This window comes from Erythrolamprus reginae, chromosome 2 (genome assembly GCF_031021105.1).
Source record: "Erythrolamprus reginae isolate rEryReg1 chromosome 2, rEryReg1.hap1, whole genome shotgun sequence".
NCBI lineage: Eukaryota > Metazoa > Chordata > Lepidosauria > Squamata > Dipsadidae > Erythrolamprus > Erythrolamprus reginae.
The window spans coordinates 295,211,490-295,232,527 of record NC_091951.1 but is presented as its reverse complement, the minus strand read 5'-3'; the positions used below and the strand labels follow the sequence as shown (position 1 = coordinate 295,232,527).

At 41.6% G+C, this 21,038-nt stretch overlaps 1 long non-coding RNA gene across 1 annotated transcript; it reads left to right on the top strand.

The window, feature by feature from the left end:
* Nucleotides 1-2,224: 2,224 nt before the first annotated feature.
* Nucleotides 2,225-14,734, top strand: LOC139158981 (uncharacterized). Its single transcript, XR_011557784.1, has 3 exons — nt 2,225-2,305; nt 11,685-11,824; nt 14,402-14,734. It is a non-coding gene; the product is annotated as an uncharacterized lncRNA (long non-coding RNA).
* Nucleotides 14,735-21,038: the final 6,304 nt, after the last annotated feature.

The window sequence follows — 21,038 nt, the reverse complement described above, 5'->3', positions numbered from 1 at the left end:
CTGTACACACGCAGGCGCGCAGGCGCGCGCTAGACCGAGTGATGAATGAGTTTTGTGCTAAAGTTGAATGTTAGTATTGCCAGCCCCTCAATTAAGTGTTGCAAAAGCACTTAGACTTATACACCGTTTCACAGCCCAGTCAGCGATTTAAAGAGTCAGCATATTGCCCCCAATAATCTGAGTTCTCATTTTACCCACCTTGGAAAGTTGAGTTAAACTTGAGCCTGTGAGATTTGAACTGCCAAACTGCAGGCAGTTAGCAGAAGTAGCATGCAGTGCTGCATTCTAACCACTATGCCGCCATGGCTCTTTGATGCTGGTTTTGCACCCTTGTTTTGATCTTAGAAACATAGAAACATAGAAGACTGACGGCAGAAAAAGACCCCACGGTCCATCTAGTCTGCCCTTTTACTATTTCCTGTATCTATGCATTTTGATGATTTTGATACTTTATGATTTTTATCGTTGGGCCATGGCTAGAAGGATCAAAGAAAAAAATCCACTTGATGTTATCAGGATGGAGCTGCCATTCCTCAGGACTAAACAGCCTTCAAGCACTGATGGGACTTTGATGGCTCTCTTGGTCCTTCTCCAAAATCACATCCTCTCACCCAGCAGTTACATATACTGTACCATATTTTTCGGAGTATAAGACCCACTTTAGTTTTGGGGGAAGAAAAGGGGGGAATCTACCTACCAGATATTCATCTGGGTAGCGTTCTTAGTCTGTTTGGCTTCAGCACATTATTTTATCTCCTGGTCAGGACTGAAAAAACTCTTTTCAGAGGGAGTAGGAATGAAAACAAGCCTGCAAAGACTTAGGACAGGGGGGAAAAGGTGCTTCAGAGGGAGTAGGAAGCCTGGAAAATTGTTAGCACCTACTTAGGACTGGGAAAAAAGCTTCCAAAAAGCTACATTCAGAAAAGACCCACCCAAATTTTCAGCCTCTTAGGGAAGAAAAAGACATGTCTTATACTTTGAAAAATACGGGTAGATGGGAGAGAGAAAAAGGGAGAGAGAATCCAGCCCTGCAGCACATTATTGTACAAGTGACAGTTGCGGGCATGACCTCTTCCCCCCTCAACACTGATTGAACTTGGACACAAAGAAAGAACTGCACAAAATGGTATCTGTCATCCCAGTTCCTTAAGCCAACCCAATCAAATTTTGGGTGGAGTGATCAAGGAACATAGAATTATTATCAAAATAATTGTTTTCAAGTTGAATTAAATTTTATATTATGCTTACTTTTAAATATTTCTTTATTATTTAAATTTACATTTATAGTCTTTCTAAATCTAAAGACTGATAGTAAAGTACGAATACTAAGTCACAATTACACCATAATTCCCTAGAGGGCGCACTTGAATAAGAATAGCTTTTCAAAGTAAATTTATTTATTTAATTTTGGAGGGAGCGAAATTGTTTACAACTTTGAAATAAGTAGTAGAGACTTACAGGTATCAATTTTATACCAAAGACCTGAAAGAAAAAAATGATTTGCAGCAAACTACCCATATTTTTTGGTGTATAAGACACACCTTTTTCCTCCCTAAAAGAGGCTGATAATTAGGGTGCACCTTATACTCTGAATGTAGCTCCCCCCCTAACTAGCTGTTAATGATCTTCCCATCTCTTACCTTGGAGGCTCTTTTATTGTTTCTTTCTGTGAAGAAGGTTTTCCAAGCCCTAAGTCTTTTTTTTAACTCTTCTAACTTGCTGGGAGTACGTTTATTTCCAGCCCTAACCAGGTACTAACGATGTTCCCAGCTCTTACCGGCTTTCGTGCTCTTTCATTGTTACTCTCTGCCAAGAATGTTTTTCAAACCTTATCTTTGATTTTTTTTATTATTCTCTATTTGCTCCAAATGTTTCTTTTCAGGCCTAACCAGGTGCCAACAATGTCCCCAGCTTTTATGGGCTTGCAAGCTCTTTCATTGTTACTCTCTGCCAAGAAAGTTCTCCAAACCCTGTCTTTTTCCATTGCTTTACTTGTTGCAGATGTTTCTTTCCAGCCCCAACCAGTTGCTATTAATGTTCCCAAGCTCTTTCATTGTTAACTCTCTGCAAAGAAGAATGTTTTCCAAGCCCTAAGTCTTTGCAGGGTTTTTTCCATTGGTCTAGCTTGCTCCAAATGTTTCTTTCCAGCCCTAACCAGGTGCTAATGATGCTCCTAGCTCTTACCTGCTTGCAAGCTCTTTCATTGTTACTCTCTCAGAATAAAGATCTTTTAAGCCCTTAATCAGGGGATAAAATAATGTGCTGAAGGTGACCAGACTAAGGAGGCTAGCCAGATGAATACCTGGTAAGCAGATTATTTTCCCTATTTTCCTCCCCCAAAACTAATGTGCGTCTTATACGGTACCTAATTTTTATAGAATTGCTAAATTCCTTCTCCGCTCCTCCCAAGTTCTTAGAGTAGTTTTGTTTTAAGCCATTTAGAAAATTCCTAGATTCACTCCAAAAGGGGAAATTTTGACCCCTTAATTTTTTTAAAATTCTCTTAACAGACACTATTGCCTGTTGCTTCTAAATGTTACCAGACCTTTTCAGAGAATAGTATTTCCATTATCCAAAAGAAGATAAGAATTTCCAACTTCAGATTCATTGGAAAAACTTTACATCTTCACTGAAGATCAGCGAAGCAAGAAAGGAAGAGTATGGTACTTAATTGACCTCTCTGTTGAATAATTATATAATTGATTTGTACTCAGAGGACCTAGTAGCTGTGGCCAACAGAAATTGGCCCAAGTCCAAAACAGAGTTTGCTTTTCTTATGATAACCTGCTGTTAAAGCTGAGAGATTTAAAATCTTTCATTTTTGTGGTTAAAGGGCTATTCTCTGGAGCTTAGAAAGTGCCTTACTTATAAAGAAAGTTCTTCAACTTTTATAAATGTGGTTAGGGGAGGAACAAGAGCCAGAAGTCCATTGTTGTAGCTAATATTTCTTCATCTTTAGGAAGAGGGGGAAGACTATTTTGTTTTCTCATTTGAAGGAATTAATATTTCTTCACATACACATAAACCCACACATACACATGTGTGTGTGTAAGTGTGTGAGTGTTTGGCTTGTCTAATTCTGCATTTCAGTATTAAATGTATATTATGATTTGTAAAACTGAGTTGATGAAAACCCAGCTAAATATAGCCTATTTAATAAACCATTCTTTAATGTTCTGTCGGGCTCTCTGGTAGACTCCTTGCAAAAATTCACAGGTACAAATTTCAGACACACACACGTTTGAAAATTCAAAACAATGTTCTTTATAATGAAAATTCACTTAAACCAAGCCCTCTTCTGGTATAGCAAAGAGCACTGGTCTCCAAACAAACTGGTAATTTGTATAAGTCCCTTATCAGTTCTGTGATACTTAGCTTGCAGTTGTGAGGCAATTCACAGTCCTTTTTCTTTCACAAAGTGAAACACACTTTGCTCTGGTTTAGTTTCAAAGCGGGGAAAAATCAGCACACAAAAGGTCAAAGTCAGTAAAGCAGTCAGGAAACACAAGGATCAGATAATCCTCCACAATGGCCAAACCCACAGGCTGCTATTTATAGCAGCCTCACTAATTACCACAGCCCCACCCAACCACAGGTGGCCTCATTTTCTTTGATAATAATCTCTCAGTTGTTGTTGCCTATGCATAGCTCTCCGCATGTGTGGCTGTATCATTAACTCTTGTTCTGAATCCAAGGAGGAGCTAGATAATTGATCTCCTTCTGAGCTGTCTGCCTCACTCTCCTCCTCCCTGCCACTCATGTCTTCTTGGTCAGAGGAGCCTTCATCATCAGATCCCACCGGGGGCAAAACAGGCCTGCAGCATGTGGATCTCTCCCCCACATCCACAGTCCTTGGGGCAGGAGCTGGACCAGAGCTAACCACAACACTTTAATATGTTTCATGAACTAACTTGAAGTATATGACAGGAATTTCTAGAACTCCAGGAAAAAATTGTATTATTTTTCAATAGTAAACCCATTCCCACCTATCATGAATGAGCCAGCATCACTCCCCACCCCTGCTTTATTATTACATGTTTTAAAATTAATTACCAACTTGTTTTCATATTCATAGGCCATTACCAAGGGCAAATATTTAGCTCAATTTTGTTGTACAAGAATCTGCTATTGCAAAGATGGATCTACTGCACTTCCACTGCAGGGGTGAGTTCCTCCTGGTTCAGACCAGTTCGGCTGAACTGGTAGTGACCCTCTGGTGACATCATGATGATATCACCGCAAAGGATCGGTCAGTGCCATTCCATGGGTACTGCCATCTATTTTTAATTTAAAAAATGTAAACTTTTTCCCTTCTGAGCATGCATGGAAGCTGAGTTTCACCACTGTGCATGAGGTCGTCATTTTTTCCCTGTATGTTTCGTTTCTGCGCATACGTGCACCCACAAGGTGTGCCCACATGGCGAGGAACCAGCAGCAAGAACTTACCCCTGATCTGGGCTGGAAAACACCCCCACCCCCACACCTTTATCCACTGGAGTTGTCTTCCTGCTTTATTTATTTATTCATTCATTCATTCATTCATTCCTTCATTCATTCATTTATTAGATTTGTATGCCGCCCCTCTCCGTAGACTCGGGGCGGCTCACAGCAATAATAAACAATGTATAACAAATCTAATAATTTAAAAGAAACACTAAAAACCCCATTATTAAAAGCAAACATACATACAAGCATACCATACATAACTGTATAGGCCCGGGGGAGATGTTTCAATTCCCCCATGCCTGACGGCAAAGGTGGGTTTTAAGGAGTTTACAAAAGGCGAGGAGGGTGGGGGCAGTTCTAATCTCTGGGGGGAGCTGGTTCCAGAGGGGCCGCCACAGAGAAGGCTCTTCCCCTGGGTCCCGCCAAACGGCATTGTTTAGTCGATGGGACCCGGAGAAGGCCAACTCTGTGGGACCTAATCGGTCGCTGGGATTCGTGCGGCAGAAGGTGGTCCCAGAGATATTCTGGCCCGATGCCATGAAGGGCTTTATAGGTCATAACCAACACTTTGAATTGTGACCGGAAACTGATCGGCAACCAATGCAGACTACGGAGTGTTGGTGTAACATAGGCATACCTAGGGAAGGCCATAATTGCTCTCTCAGCTGCATTCTGCACGATCTGAAGTTTCCAAACACTTTTCAAAGGTAGCCCCATGTAGAGAGCATTACAGTAGTCGAACCTCGAGGTGATGAGGGCAGGAGTGACTGTGAGCAGTGAGTCCCAGTCCAGATAGGGCCGCAACTGGTGCACCAGGCGAACCTGGGCAAACGTCCCCCTTGCCACAGCTGAAAGATGGTTCTCTAATGCTTTCCCCAGTTACTTGCCTGATTCCTACACTACCAAAAAAATTAAAATAAAAACCAACCATTAAAAAACCAGAATGGTTAGCCCTTTTTGTAGGAGGCACTCCTAAAAGGAAACGGACTGGCAAGGAGAAATACACCGAATCAGTATGAGGAAACCTCCCAGTTTTGTATCGGCGCTGCTGAATTTTAAAAGAGAACCCAACAGTTCCTCCCCACATGAGTTATTTGTGACTGTGCAAAGCAAAACTTTACTAAAGGTTTGGGGGGGGGGAGAAACAGGAGGAATTAGGGAAGCAACCGGGGAAAGTAGAAAAACAACTCCAGTGGCTAAAGGGATCAGGTGGGTGGAGTTTTTCCCCAGCCCAAATGATTCGGGGCAACGTTTATTCTCAGCAGAACCAGGGTGGGCAGACAGGCAGTGGCACAAAGTTGGTTTATTTATTTAGCTATGCTGGCTGGGGAATTCTGGGAGTTGAAGTCCACAACACTTAAAAGTTTCATGGTTGCAGACCCCTATTCTAGAATTTCTATGTGGTAGTTTGTGCTAAGAGTAGCTCCTTACATGTGTGTGTGTGTTTGTGTGTCTCTGTGTCTGTGTCTATGTCTATGTGGGTACTCTTTGCTTCCCAAGACGGCCCACTGTCCTCCCCATGAAGGCGATGGGACAATGGGCGGGAGCTAGGAGGGACTTGCACGCCAATCTGTTTACTGACAGGCTGAGCCTCAGCTGAGGCAAAGGGAAAGACTACAGAGATTGGAAAGATAGGCACTGCTTTCGCCTCTGCTAGTAGTGGCAGCATAGAACCCGTTGCCAGGGTAACAAGCAGCTACTGAGGTAAGAAGGACTCCAAATGTGAACGCCTAAAGGTGAGGACGAGCACTGTTGTGGCCGCTGTCCTGAGGTTGTTCCCTCCCCTCACCACTTAGTCCAATCCCGAGGTCATTTTTGCCGGCCTACGTACTAACTCTATCCATGTGGTTATTAGTCAAGAGTTTTTTAAAATGTAAATTTTCCCCTGTGATTTATTGCTATTCTTCTGAGTCCTACTGTTGGGATAGGTGGGGAAGAGGGGATGGGGAGCTGCGGATCTAGCTCCATGCCTTTGGGCCAGGTTCTTCATCGCTGGATTCAGGTACAGCTAAGCATAGCCGTGCTTAAACATAGCTTAGCTGCTCCAGACGAACTATTCTCCCCATCATCTTGCCCAAACATACAGCCGCCTCTCGCCCGCCTTGCTTTATCTATCTATCTATCTATCTATCTATCTATCTATCTATCTATCTATCTATCTATCTATCTATCTATCTATCTATCTATCAGATTTGTATGCCATCCCTCTCTGTAGACTCGGGGCGGCTAACAACAATAATAATATAATGTAAACAAATCTAATATTTAAGTTCATTTAAAAACCCCAATTTAAGAAACCAATCATACATACAGACATACCATGCATAAATTTTATAAGCCTAGGAGGAAGGGAAAGTCTCAATTCCCCCATGCCTGACGACAGAGGTGGGTTTTAAGGAGCTTATGAAAGGCAAGGAGGGTGGGGGAAACTCTGATATCTGGGGGGGAGTTGGTTCCAAAGGGTTGGGGCCACCACAGAGAAGGCTCTTCCCCTGGGTCCCGCCAGATGACATTGTTTAGTTGACGGGACCCGGAGAAGGCCAACTCTGTGAGACCTAACTGGTCGCTGGGATTCGTGCGGCAGAAGGCGGTCCCGGAGATATTCTGGTCCGATGACCCAGAGGCAGCAGGGACAAACTGCAGGGGAGCAGCTCCAGACAAGTTTGCATCTCAAAAAGCTGCCACCATTGGAGCCACAACCGGCAAGAGGCAGGCACAGCGGCTGTATGTTCAGGCAGGGTGAAGTGGGTGAGGAGAATAACCGCGGTCCCATTCCACTGCACCAACAAAGAAGCATAGAAGTTCCAGCCCATCCACCCCACAAGTGAAGCAGGTGGCGTGAAGGAGGAGACTGATCGGGAGCAGTAGGTTGCGTGGAGGAGGGGCAGCAAGGGACCCCCTGCCCTCCGCTCACCTGACCTCCATGCACAAAGATGAACCACCGTCTGCCCTGAACTCCTCGCCACTCCCACATTAACACTTTGTCCCTACTCAACCTCCCTTCTTTCCTGGAGTCAGAATTGAAGCCGGGAAGGTGAGAAGGGTGGCTGTGGCAGTAACGATGTTCCAGGACAGCACAGCCCTCCCAGTCCCAGAGCACTTTCTTCTTTCTCCCACTGCTGAAATGAGAGAAAGAGAGAGAGAGAGAGAAGAAAGAAAGAAAGAAAGAGAAAGAAAGAAAGAAAGAAAGAAGGAGGGAGGGAGGGAAAGAGAGAGAGAGACAAGAAAGTAAGAAAGACAGGACAGGACAGAAGGAAAGAAAAGGGGGAGGGGAAGAAAAGGAAGAAAGGAAAAGAAAGGAAAGAAGAAAGGGGGAAGGGAAGGGAGGAGAGGGGAGGAAATGGAAGGAAAGGAAAGGAGGAAAGGAATGGAATGTAAAAAGAAAAGAAAGAAAAGTAAAGAAAGGAAAGCAGAGACTATAACCACAGGTCTAGAATATGGGACTGACTTTCCCACCAACATCAGCAAGCCACTGTCAGTCCACCCATCTGGACCAGACATTTTCTCTTGAGCCTCCCACCTGGAGGCCTCGCAGAAGCAGACAGGTAGGCAGCTGAACTCCCATCACCACCAGTGATCCATGGGATTTAAAATTATGAATTTGGTGGTCCTTGAGGTCCAAAAAGTTGGAGACCCTGGTCTATTACACTCTCGGGCAAAGCATGTGAGACATTTCCTCCTTTCAGTGATCCATGAAAGTACATCTATAGTATGTAAGTAATAAAATTGAAAAAGGGTGAACAACATTTTTACAGATCTATAAATACCTTGAGACTGGGTGTGACAAGGTATGGCTGGGAGTGGAGTGGCCAGGCAAAGCATCCCTTGACATGAGTGACATTGAGTTGGCCACACCCACCAAGTCACATGACCATGAAGCCACTCCCTACCCAGTCACATGACTGTCAAGTCACTCCCACCTGATCACATGGGTGTCAATCCACTCCCACTCAGTCACATGGTTTTCAAGTCACTCTCATGAAATTAAGCCACACCCACAAAATTAAATCATGCTCACAGAGTACTGTAGTAGTAAAAAAAAAATTGAAACCCACCCAGTCCTATTGAATCACTTTTCCAGGAACTTTTATCTTACTTATTGTGATTAAAACAAGAATAAAGTTTAAGCACAGATATTGGCAGAAAATTATTAGGAGCCCCAATGCATAAATGCTGCATTTTACTCAAGTATTCTGAGGAATATACTCCAGGGCTTCTTTCATTGTTAGTTGAATTCCAGCTTTGATCAATCCCAGTAATGGTTAGTGGTGCCAGAAGTTACGTTTTTCTACAATTGTTGCTATCCTTACTCATATATAGGCATGCATCTGAGTAAATGAATACATTTGGTACCTCCGCAACCAAATCACATTCTATCTTCTCCAGTATTAAAAGACAGTTAATCAAAGATGCATAATAATTTTGCATTGAAGCTAATTATCTGTGATTTCCTTTTATGTTGACTTCAAATAGATTATCTTAAATCAATAAGTTCAAATGAACCCAGCCCACATTGTTCTGGAGAGGAAATTCCAACTGGTTTTGTTTGTGTCAGATAAGAAAACCTACATACATGTATATTGAAATCTCTCCCTATACCAGAGTACATATTAAACATTTGGGAGTGGAAGATGGGAGGGCCATACCAAACTCAGAATTGAATAGAACAATGTGTTAAGGAACTATACAGAACTTTAGCATAGATCTTGGACAAAAACCAACCTTTTTTTAAAGGTGTGTTCTCTACCTTTTTTCTTCCAATCCCCTGAGGCTTACGGCTGATGTTGGAAGAGGCCCATCACTGCAAGTATTCACAAAAGCTCCTGTGACAATTCAGTAAATATTTCTGTTTTGCTATCCTATTATAAAACTGCACACCAACTTAATGTGTTGATAGGAAAAGTACAAAATGTAAAAAAAAAGATCGGTAAATATAAAAAAACTCCTTTCCATTTCTGAGACATCTGCAAGTTTGTATACAGCTATTCAGAAATGAAGCTCCATTGAATGAGCCAAAGAGCCGGGTTGGCGCAGCAGGTAGAGTGCTGTACTGCAGGCCACTGAAGCTGACTGTAGATCAGAAGGTCAGCAGTTCAAATCTCATCACCGGCTCAAGGTTGACTCAGCCTTCCATCCTTCCGAGGTGGGTAAAATGAGGACCCAGATTGTGGGGGCAATAGCCTAGCTCTGTTAATAAGTGCTATTGCTAACATGTTGTAAGCCGCCCTGAGTCTAAGGAGAAGGGCGGCATAAAAATTGAATGAATGAATGAATGAATGAATGAATAAATAAATAAATAAATAAATAAATAAAATGAAAGGCAATGCTACATTATTCTTCAGCAGTGTTTTTAAGAGGTACATTGCATTTGAGTTGCCGGGCTTTTTATTTCGCTAAAAAGCAGATTTTAGAATAATTTTGAACATTGAAGACAGAAGCATGCCAGCCAATGGAAAAGCAAGCCTTTAAAATGTCAGCCAACGACCATAAGCAGATTGCATGCTGTAACCTTGGAAAGGTTACACACTGGCAGAACAAACAATTTCTTCTCAGGCTTGCGAGAAGCACAAAAATAATGTTAAAGGATGAGCAAATGAACAGAATGTACATGTTCCATCTATGTGGTCCTGGATTAGGTTTTTAATTTTTTTCGTAATTGGGAAGGAGGGACGGCCCATTGCTAGATTTCGGGCATTACACTATAAAGCTGTTTCTCCAACTGTGCCAAAGTCATAAGAGGTTGGAATAAATGACAATTTTTCCCTTAAAAGACTAGTCCGTTCCAAATGTCACCTTTTTTAATACAAGAAACTCTTGTTTAGTTTTACACTGGGTCACTTTTGATTTCTGATGCCCAAAGAAGCGGACAGGGCTGCTTGGAGTAGTAACATTTACCACTTTTACTGTAGCTTCGCAGTGTGGCTTATAGTTTCTCTGTATGAAATTATCCGTAATGCCTTAATTAAAATTATAAATATGAGATGGCATGGCAGGATACTTTATTTAAAGGAGACAATTTTTAGACTTTAAGAATCCTCTTAAGGATCTCTCGGGTAAAGGCAGTTTTAGCTACCTGACATGTTGGGTAAATTGAATGAAATAGGGATGCTTTCTCAGTGGCTGACAATTCTAAAGGAAGCAGGATCCTGATCTATTTCAAATCGGATTCAGATAAAGATAAGCAGCATTGTCTTAATCACTCTGATGGATGATTTCCGCTTGGAGAAGGTGCACGATTCTGCTATTTCTTCTCAACCTCTTAGGAGCTTTTGATATTATCCATGTTATCCTTCTTCCTTCCCCCAGAGATTCAGGAATAAGAATCACAGCTTTGCAGAGAATAAATACTGGCAGATTTAAGATATAGTGTTGCTTGAAGACAGTTGCTATTCAAAATGGGAATTGTGGTAAGGTGTCCTCCAACGCTTTTCAGTACTTACATAAAATTATGAGTGGTTAATCTGGTGTGTGTTGTGGTTAGCTCTGGCCCAGCTCCTGCCCCAAGGACTGTGGGTGTGGGGGAGACATCCACATGCTATAGGCCTGTTTTGCCCCCGGTGGAATCTGATGATGAAGGCTCCTCTGACCAAGAAGACATGAGTGACAGGGAGGAGGAGAGTGTGACAGACAGCTCAGAAGGAGATCAATTATCTAGCTCCTCCTTGGATTCAGAACAAGAGTTAATGGTACAGCCACGCATGCGGAGAGCGATGCATAGGCAACAACAACTGAGAGATTATTATCAAAGAAAATGAGGCCAGCTGTGGTTGGGTGGGGCTGTGGTAATTAGTGAGGCTGCTATAAATAGCAGCCTGTGGGTTTGGCCATTGTGGAGGATTATCTGATCGTTGTGTTTCATGACTGTGTTACTGACTTTGACTTTTTGTGTGCTGATTTTTCCCTGCTTTGAAACTAAACCAGAGTAAAGTGTGTTTCACTTTGTGAAAGAAGGACTTTGAATTGCCTCACAGCTGCAAGCTAAGTATCACAGAACTGATAAAGGACTTGTACAAATTACCAGTTTGTTTGGAGACAAGTGCTCTTTGCTATACCAAAAGAGGGCTTGGTTTAAGTGAATTTTCATTATAAAGAATATTGTTTTGAATTTTCAAACGTGTGTGTGTCTGAAATTTGTACCTATGAATTTTTGGGAGGATTCTACCAGAGAGCCCGACAGAACAGTGTGATAAGAGTATGTTAGTGACATCAGGTCTATTTGTAATATTTCCCCAAAATAGTATGGCTCCTGCAGTCATAAAAGGATAAAAGAAGAAGAAGAAATTGAAACTGAATCCAGACAGGATGGAAGAGCTCATTCTGAGAGGACACTGTTCCAAAAGGTGATCCAATTATAGAACAATAATCCCAGAAGGAGCAGGTACGTAGTTTGGAGATACTTCTAAACCCCTGTTATTCTTTGATTTCCTGGAATAAGGAACTTATTAGGAGTACCATCTATCAATTTCAATTGATATATTAGGTGCACAATCCAGGAACATGCAGGCTTAAGCATAATAATGCTAATGGGGTCTTTTGTGTTATGTCCAAGCATTTCTCTCAGTGCAAAACCTGGCAATCAAGTTGGTGTTGCAGAAAAATACCCAGAGGTCATATTATACCTATGCTTAAAGCTCTAGCATAACTCAGTGGCTTTCAGGGCAAAAGGCAAGGTCTGATCATTATCATAAAACCCCCGCACAGCTTAAATACCGGCTGTATGACAGAATTCCAACTTCTCTATGAATGTCCACCTTTACTGAGATCATCTGAAGAGGTGGATCTAGAACTGGTGCCTGCTGATCTGGTGTTAATTTTGGACTGAGCCTTCTCCCAGCTCTTGGGAAAGTGCCCCTTAGGAATGTTAGCTAGAAATTTTGAAAAGATCCTTAAAAATATCTTTGACAGGCCTCACAACTTTGTTTTCATTTTAAAAAGGTCCTTAAACATATCTGTCTTGCATTGTTGGACTTAAGTAGTCAGTGGTGTATCAAATGAAATAAATAAGCTAAAATAAATAAGCTTATTTGATTAATCATTCTGTAACTTCTGACTAAGCATAGAAATCCATTTCCCCCTGCATATACAGTGTTCCCTCACTTTTCGCGGGGGATGCGTTCCGAGACCGCCTGCAAAAGTCGAATTTCCACGAAGTAGAGATGCGGAAGTAAATACATTATTTTGGGCTTTGAACAGTATCACAAGCCTTCCCTTAACACTTTAAACCCCTAAATTGCAATTTTCCATTCCATTAGCAACCATTCAGATTATTACTCACCATGTTTATTTATTAAAGTTTATTAAAAAAATATTTATTAAAGGCAGGCGAAAGTTTGGCGATGACATATGACCTCATTGGGTGGGAAAAACCATGGTATTGGGAAAAAACCCGTGAAGTATTTTTTAATTAATATTTTTGAAAAACCGTGGTATAGACTTTTTGCGAAGTTTGAACCCGCGAAAATTGAGGGAACACTGTATGTTATTATTGAAAGTGGAAACAGAGTAAAGCAAAAAAGTGTCAAATGATACTAATGTTAATTAAACTATTGTTTCTCTGATGTTCACCAACTGTGTCTAATGGAAAGGTGGAAGGTATTGGTTTCAATTACATTACATTTCCCCCCATTAAAATCTTGACAGTTCTAGAGGACATTTATTGGTCAAAAGATTATAAGTCAGTTGTCTTAGTCTTAGGAATGTCATTGTTATGGGAAGAATTGTCATGCAGCATTGCTCATCTGAATAACTCTTGCTGTATGTTGTTTGACACTGGGGTGGTTTTTCTAAAATTCTAGCTAGCATTTCTAAATCTCTAGCACATACCAGAAATATATCTCAGCCATTCTTGGAATAATTAATTCTACATTTCCTTCATACCCCATCTTGAAGGTGGCCATAGCAGTTTGACAGGCTTTGCCAAGGAACAAAAAAAGTTTTTTTACACATAACTAGAAAATAAAATTGGGTATTAAAATTAAAATTATTATGCAATTAAACTATATTACAGTTTAAAAGGATACTGTTCCAGGGTACCCTTTTAGTTACATATAGAAAGTAAGGTGAGTGAAAGGCAGGAAAACAGGATTTGGGGCTTTAACAATGCTGCATTATCTTTCCTTAAATGACTGACATTATTATTATTATTATTATTATTATTATTATTATTATTATTATTTATTGGATTTGTATGCCGCCCTTCTCCACAGACTCGGGGCGGCTAACAACAATGATAAAAAACAACATATAACAATCCAATTTAATAAGACAACTAAAAACCCTTATTATAAAAAACAAACATACACACAAACATACCATACATAACTTGTAATTATTAAAAAGCAAAATATGATAAATAAAATATTTCATGTAAGGTTTTTTTAAAACTTCCAACAAATGATCACAAATGTTTTTCTTTCAAACATGCAGCCTCCTGAATCAGCTCTGGGTTAGGAGGCTGATAATTAGTTGCTTGTGCTAATCAGGCTCTGTGATGTTTGCTGCAAGGTGGTAAGTTGCTGGGAGGCAGAGACCAAAGAGAAGGAGTGGCTGGATGGGCCTACATTCGGTGTAGTCTTTGTAGAACAGCGGCATATAAGTCCAATAAATAAATAAATAAATACATATATAAATAAAGAGACACCCAAGTTTCCACTCTCTTTTGGGAGATAAAAATGTGCGTCTTATACTTTACAGTAATATAGTTACCACAAAGATATTATTAAAAATACAAGGTTCACTAGTAATAAATGTTTATTTGCAACTTGACTTGTTAAGATCACTTATGTCAGGTTCCTATTAGAATGCAGTCATTCTGGAGTCTGGGTGGGGTGGGGGAGAAGTACTGTGGGTAGAATGCCTTGCATGCTTTCATTCTGCTGTAATTTCTTGAGAATTGAAGGCAGGGAGGGGGGGAGAGAATGGCCATCTTCATTGACTCCTTCTCTTTTGGTTCCAGAGACATTTTCAAAATTCTTAGTGTCCCAGGATGACCTCTTCTCACCATCCAGGCTCAGAGATTCTCACAACACCTTTGTGCCAGCTTCTTGATTACAGATAGATATGGGGCATCAGGAGTGGGGGTTGAGGGGAAAATAGACCCTAACTTTTCCGGAAGATGTAAGCAGCAAACTACATTACTTCTATGGACTGCGATGTCAAGAGGAAATGTATCCATGGCCTTTGGCTAATGTGTACCAGTTACTCAAACAGTGTCTTTGCTTATATGTTTGTCTGTTGGATTCATCTGATTAATTCATATGTTTGTCTGTTGAATTCATCTGATTAATTCCCTTAAAGGAATTAAGACTGTAGATGACATGGATATTTGGTATTTTCTAGTAAAGCTCAGAAAAGCCACAACATCAGATTCAGATCAAAATTTGACTAATTCTGTTTTCTATTGTTAAATGAATATGGAAAGTCCAAAAGTTGGTTTGAAGATGGGCCTCTTGCTTACATTCTAACATGTGAAATTAAGGATGCTGTACAATAGTTTGCACATCCTATTCTTTCTTTGCTATGGGTTTGTGGAGCAACTTTTTCCTAACTGTTCCACATTGTATTATTCTCCAGATTTGCTGACTGAGTTTACTTACAACATTTGCATAGTTGTAAGCATAGTTCCCTCTAAGCTGAGCAGTGAGCAATCGCTCACTTAAAAATCATCATCAACTCAGTGTTTTCCAAACCTGCCCAGAAGCCGAGAGGGAAAGAGTGAGAGGGAAGGAGAGAGAGGAAGAGAGGAAGAGAGAGAAACAGATAGAAAAAAGAGAGGAAGGAAAAGAGAAAGAAAATCAAAATCTAGTTTGAAACTAGCTCAACTATTTAAGTGGCATTTTGATATTGATAGAGTTGCCCTATTATGAGCTCACTGTTATAGACACACAGTACAGTATTTTATTTTGAAATTCTCTGAGGCAAAACAGGGTGGGTTTTTTATTTGTTTGTTTGTTTGTTTATTTATTTATTTATTATTTCTGTGCCGCCCAGTCCCGAAGGGACTGCCGCTCAGACACTATACTTTTCCGCCCACCCAAAAAAAAATTAGAGGGAACACTGGTTGTAAGTAATTCCTTTGTTGCTTGTCATATTTTTTCAGGTATTCCATCAGTTCCTTCTGACTTAGTAATGACCAAAGACTGATCTAGCTTCATGTTCTAGTACCAATGGTTCTTGTAAATAGATCATCATTTCTATGATATCTTGAATGTTGATCTCTCTAGTGTACAGAATTGGGATTTGCTCATTCCATCTGTTTTGACTTTAGAATAAAGAAGATTAAATATCTCTGTATTGTAGGCATTGTAGGAAGTGACCCGTATTAGTCCATGTTGGATGTAGTTCACAAAAATCTATGTTTTTTAACAGCATTTGTTAGAATGCACTACTGCAGGCTACTTCTGCGGACTGTCAGCTGCCCAGAGGTTTAGCAGTTCGAATCTCACTGGCTCAAGGTTGACTCAGCCTTCCATCCTTTCAAGGTTGGTAAAATGAGGACCCAGATTGTTGGGGGCAATATGCTCACTCTGTAAACCAATTAGAGAGGGCTGTAAAGCACTGTGAAGTGATGCTATTGCTATTGCTTCTACCAAATCCAATGTATAAACGTGATTGTGAATATAGAAGATGTACAAGCATGGTTATGAATGCATGATATTTTAGGAAAACATGGGGACATTAGGATAGGGACGGTAGGCACGCTGGTGCATTTATGCACAACCCTTACAAGTCTCTTAGGAATGGGTTGAGGTCCAACACTTGCATTCCAGTCTCCAGGCATAAGCACATGTCTTGCTTACGTGCTCTATCAATTTCAGTTTGAATGTGACCATAAAACCTGTCAACCTCCTGTTCTTCTACATCAGTGGTTACAGCATAAAATTGGATAATTGTCATATTGAAGGGTTAGAAACATAGAAACATAGAAGTCTGACGGCAGAAAAAGACCTCATGGTCCATCTAGTCTGCCCTTATACTATTTTCTGTATTTTATCTTAGGATGGACATATGTTTATCCCAGGCATGTTTAAATTCAGTTACTGTGGATTTATCTACCACATCTGCTGGAAGTTTGTTCCAAGGATCTACTACTCTTTCAGTAAAATAATATTTTCTCATGTTGCTTTTGATCTTTCCCCCAACTAACTTCAGATTGTGTCCCCTTGTTCTTGTGTTCACTTTCCTATTAAAAACACTTCCCTCCTGGACCTTATTTAACCCTTTAATATATTTAAATGTTTCGATCATGTCCCCCCTTTTCCTTCTGTCCTCCAGACTATACAGATTGAGTTCATTAAGTCTTTCCTGATACGTTTTATGCTTAAGACCTTCCACCATTCTTGTAGCCCGTCTTTGGACCCGTTCAATTTTGTCAATATCTTTTTGTAGGTGAGGTCTCCAGAACTGAACACAGTATTCCAAATGTGGTCTCACCATCATTCTATATAGTGGGATCATAATCTCCCTCTTCCTGCTTGTTATACCTCTAGCTATGCAACCAAGCATCCTACTTGCTTTCCCTACCGCCTGACTGCACTGTTCACCCATTTTGAGACTGTCAGAAATCACTACCCCTAAATCCTTTTCTTTTGAAGTATTTGCCAACACTGAACTGCCAATACAATACTCAGATTGAGGATTCCTTTTCCCCAAGTGCATTATTTTACATTTGGAAACATTAAACTGCAGTTTCCATTGCTTAGACCATTTATCTAGTAAAGCTAAATCATTTACCATATTACAGACGCCTCCAGGAATATCAACCCTATTGCACACTTTAGAGTCATCGGCAAATAGGCAAACCTTCCCTACCAAACCTTCCCCTATGTCACTCACAAATATATTAAAAAGAATAGGACCCAGAACAGATCCTTGTGGCACACCGCTTGTAACCTGACTCTGCTCAGAATACTCGCCATTAACAATAACTCTCTGATGTCTACGCTTCAGCCAGCTGCAAATCCATTGAACTATCCAGGGATTAAGTCCAATCTTCACTAATTTATCTATCAGCTCTTTATGTGGAACCGTATCAAAGGCTTTGCTGAAGTCCAGGTAGGCAATATCCACGGCACCACCTTCATCCAACACCTTTGTGACATAGTCAAAGAAATCAATGAGATTAGTCTGACATGATTTACCTTCAGTAAAGCCATGCTGATTTGGGTCTAATAAGTTATTGTTTTTTAGGTGCTGATTTATCCTCTTTTTGAGTAGAGTCTCCATCATTTTAACTACAACTGATGTCAAGCTAACTGGCCTGTAGTTACCAGCTTCTTCTCTACTGCCCTTCTTGTGAATAGGCACAACATTGGCCATTCTCCAATCCTCAGGAACTTCTCCTGTTAACAAGGATTGGTTAAACAAATCAGTCAGGGGGGTAGCAAGGACAGATCTGAGTTCTTTAAGAACTCTGGGGTGGATGCCATCTGGACCCATTGCCTTATTTATCTTTAATCGTTCAAGTTCTTCTAAGACATCGGCTTCTAAGATCACTGGAGCTGAATCCGTACAGCTGGAAGCAATGCTATATCCCTCTATAGTATTATTTTGTAAGGTGTCTTTTGAGAAAACTGAACAGAAGTAGCTATTGAAATGGTCAGCGATGCCTGTATAGTTTCATTAATGTTACTTAGTCACTGACCACATTGTACCCAATTACTATTGTTACTGTCTCATTTCTGCTTAGGAAAACAATGCCATTCTTATTTTGTTTTGCTAGTCCTGGATAAACACCCTTCTGACTGAAAGTGTTCAGTTCCAGTCCATTTCAATTTGCTGAAGCAATGGGAAATGAAATCAAACCTATAAATATTCTAATATACTGTAGTTCTCATGTCATACAACCCTTTTTCCTTTATTAAAAAAAATCTATATTAAGTCACTAGTACACGTCATCAATTATTTTGGGTAAGGTATTATCAATATACTGATGTTTCTCAATTTGACAATGACCTCCTGCCCAAATTAGAGATGGTATGGAAATCATGATCCTGAACAAGGCTAGAACAAGTTTGGGTTGCCTCTAGTAGAGGCATCCTGGAACCAATGCATTAACTTGTGTATGGTCTCCTGTAGGTGGTATCTGCACCCTCATTTTGTGCAAGTAAAATCCCAAACTTATGAGCACCATGTAGGAAAGATCCAAGGGATGTGGACTCCTATACAATCCTTCTCTATACTGGTCTCATTATAGAGCAGTGTTTTTCAACCAGTGGTCAGGTGTGCCACGAAGCTCAGCTTCCGAGACCAGAACCTGAGCTTCCTTCTTCGCGCCTTCTTTTTTGCGCCTTCCTTCTTCACAGCTTCCTTCTTTGCAGCTGTTTTGCACCTTACTTCTTTGCAGCAGGTGAGCTTTGGGGTCCAGCGGGAGGGCGCCGGCAGCAGCGGCACCAGGCAGTAGCCAGCAAGTCAGCAGCTGCGAGCAGGAGCTCTAGGGCAGAGGCACCGGCACCGGCAGCACCCCGCCAGGTTGGAGCTTCCCTGGCGGCGTCAAGTGACCTTTGGGGCCCGGTGGGAGGGCACCGGCAGTGGGAGCGGGAGGGCACCGGCAGCAGCGGCACTGGGCAGTAGCCGGAGGACAGTGGCTGTGAGCGGGAGCTCCAGGGCGGAGACACCAGCAGCACCCCGCCTGGCTGGAGCTTTCCTGGTGGCATCAAGTGACCTTTGGTGCTTGGCAGGGCACCAGCACTGGCAGCAGGAGCGTGCCGGCAGCAGCGGACTGCGTAGTAGCCAGGGGCGGTGGCTGCAAGCGGGAGCTCCAGAGCAGAGGCACCAACGATGGCAGCTTAGGATGTTGCTGGACGCCATACATGCTGGTGCTGCGGGGCTGGCACTGGCCCGCTGGCTGGGTCGGGACAGAGGTGCCAGTCCCGTGCCCATGCCCAGCGCAGCATGTACGGAGCCCAGCAACATGTCCAGCCACTGCCGTCAGGGCTCCCACTTGCAGTCAACCGCTCTGCCGACGTCCCACGGCTACTGCCTGATGCCGTTGTTGCCGGCGTGGTGTACGAGAAAGAGAGAGATAGCAAGAGAGACAGAGAAAGAGAGAGACAGAGAAAGCAAGAGAGACAGAGAAAGCAGGAGAGAGAAAGCAAGAGAGAGAGAAAGAGAGAGAGAGCAAGAAAGCAAGCAAGAGAGAAATAAAGAAAGCAACAGAGAGAGCAAGAGAGAGAAAGAGAGAAAGAAAGAGAAAAATGAAGCAAGAGAAAGAGAGGGAGAGAAGAAGGGAGAGAGAGAGAACAAAAAAGAGAGAAAGGAAAGAAGAGGGATAGAGAGAGAAAGAAGTGAGAGAGAAATAGAGCAAAAGGGAGGAAGAGAGAGATAATTTTTTGTCCGAACTTTTTTTTAGTCCCCCCCCCGGCCGCTCAATGTGCTCCAGAATTTTGTAAATGTAAAAAATGTGCCGTGGCTCAAAAAAGGTTGAAAATCACTGTTATAGAGGATGTTATGTATCAACTGCATACATGGTTTCACCCAGGTCCAATGTTTGGGGAGAAAATACTCAAATGCCATAGGTTGATGCATCTGACATCTCCCTATAAAAGGGCTAGCTGTCAGACTGCAAGTTGCCGATTGTACAGAGAAGTTGCCAAGTAAAGAGGTTCCTTCTGAAGTCTGTCTCCTGTCATTATTCCCACTACTCAACAAGATTACACAATGAGTAATGGATTTCACGTTGTTTCCCATAAAATGGTTTGTTTCATGTAGGTATATGCTAATTGGTTTTTGTGTGTCTCTGTTTGTCTTCTGAGTCAGTTGCCTGGGCTACTCAGTTTTCTTGGCAGCATTTTGGGAAGAGGATTATCTTTTTCTTCTTCCTAAATCTGAGAGAGAAAGAGCCTTTGTGCTTCTAGTTTGTAACCTTGTGTCTTAACCACTATACCAAACTCGTTCTTGATTGACTTTTACAATATTATTTTATGATTAGATGGTGCTTGAGCTGTCATGCACACATGTATACATACACATTGATATTTAAACTACCGGGCTGGAGTCTTGAAAGCTGAGTGTTATATAATTTACGTCAGGTTCCGGACAGATTGAAAATCCAACACAGAATGATAGTTTGAAGTCTGTTTACTAAACCTGTACTTATGACCACTACGATAAATCAAATGGAATTTTTGTTAGAACTACTGCTCTGTGTTCCCTGCCACTTTTTAAACATTTAATGCAGCCCAACACAGCCTAAGCTGCATCAACAGGGTAATACACTCCAAGACCATGGAAGTCTTAATACCACTCTACTATGCCCTGGTCCCACCACACCTAGAGTACTGTATTCAGTTCTGGTCACCACATTTCAAAAGAGACATTGAAACTCTGGAGAAGGTGCAAAAAAGAGCAACCAAGATGATTGGAAACCAAGACTTACGAAGAGAGACTGAGGGAACTGAGCATGGATAGCCTAGAGAAAAGGAGGGCCAGAGCGGACATTAGCAGTCTACAAGTATACGAGGGGATGTCACAGAGAGGAGGGGATCACTTTATTCTTCAGGGCACCAGAGGGCCGGACGAGGAACAACGGCTGGAAGCTGACCAAGGAGAGATTCAACATGGAGATAAGGAGGAACTTCCTGACGGTCAGAGCG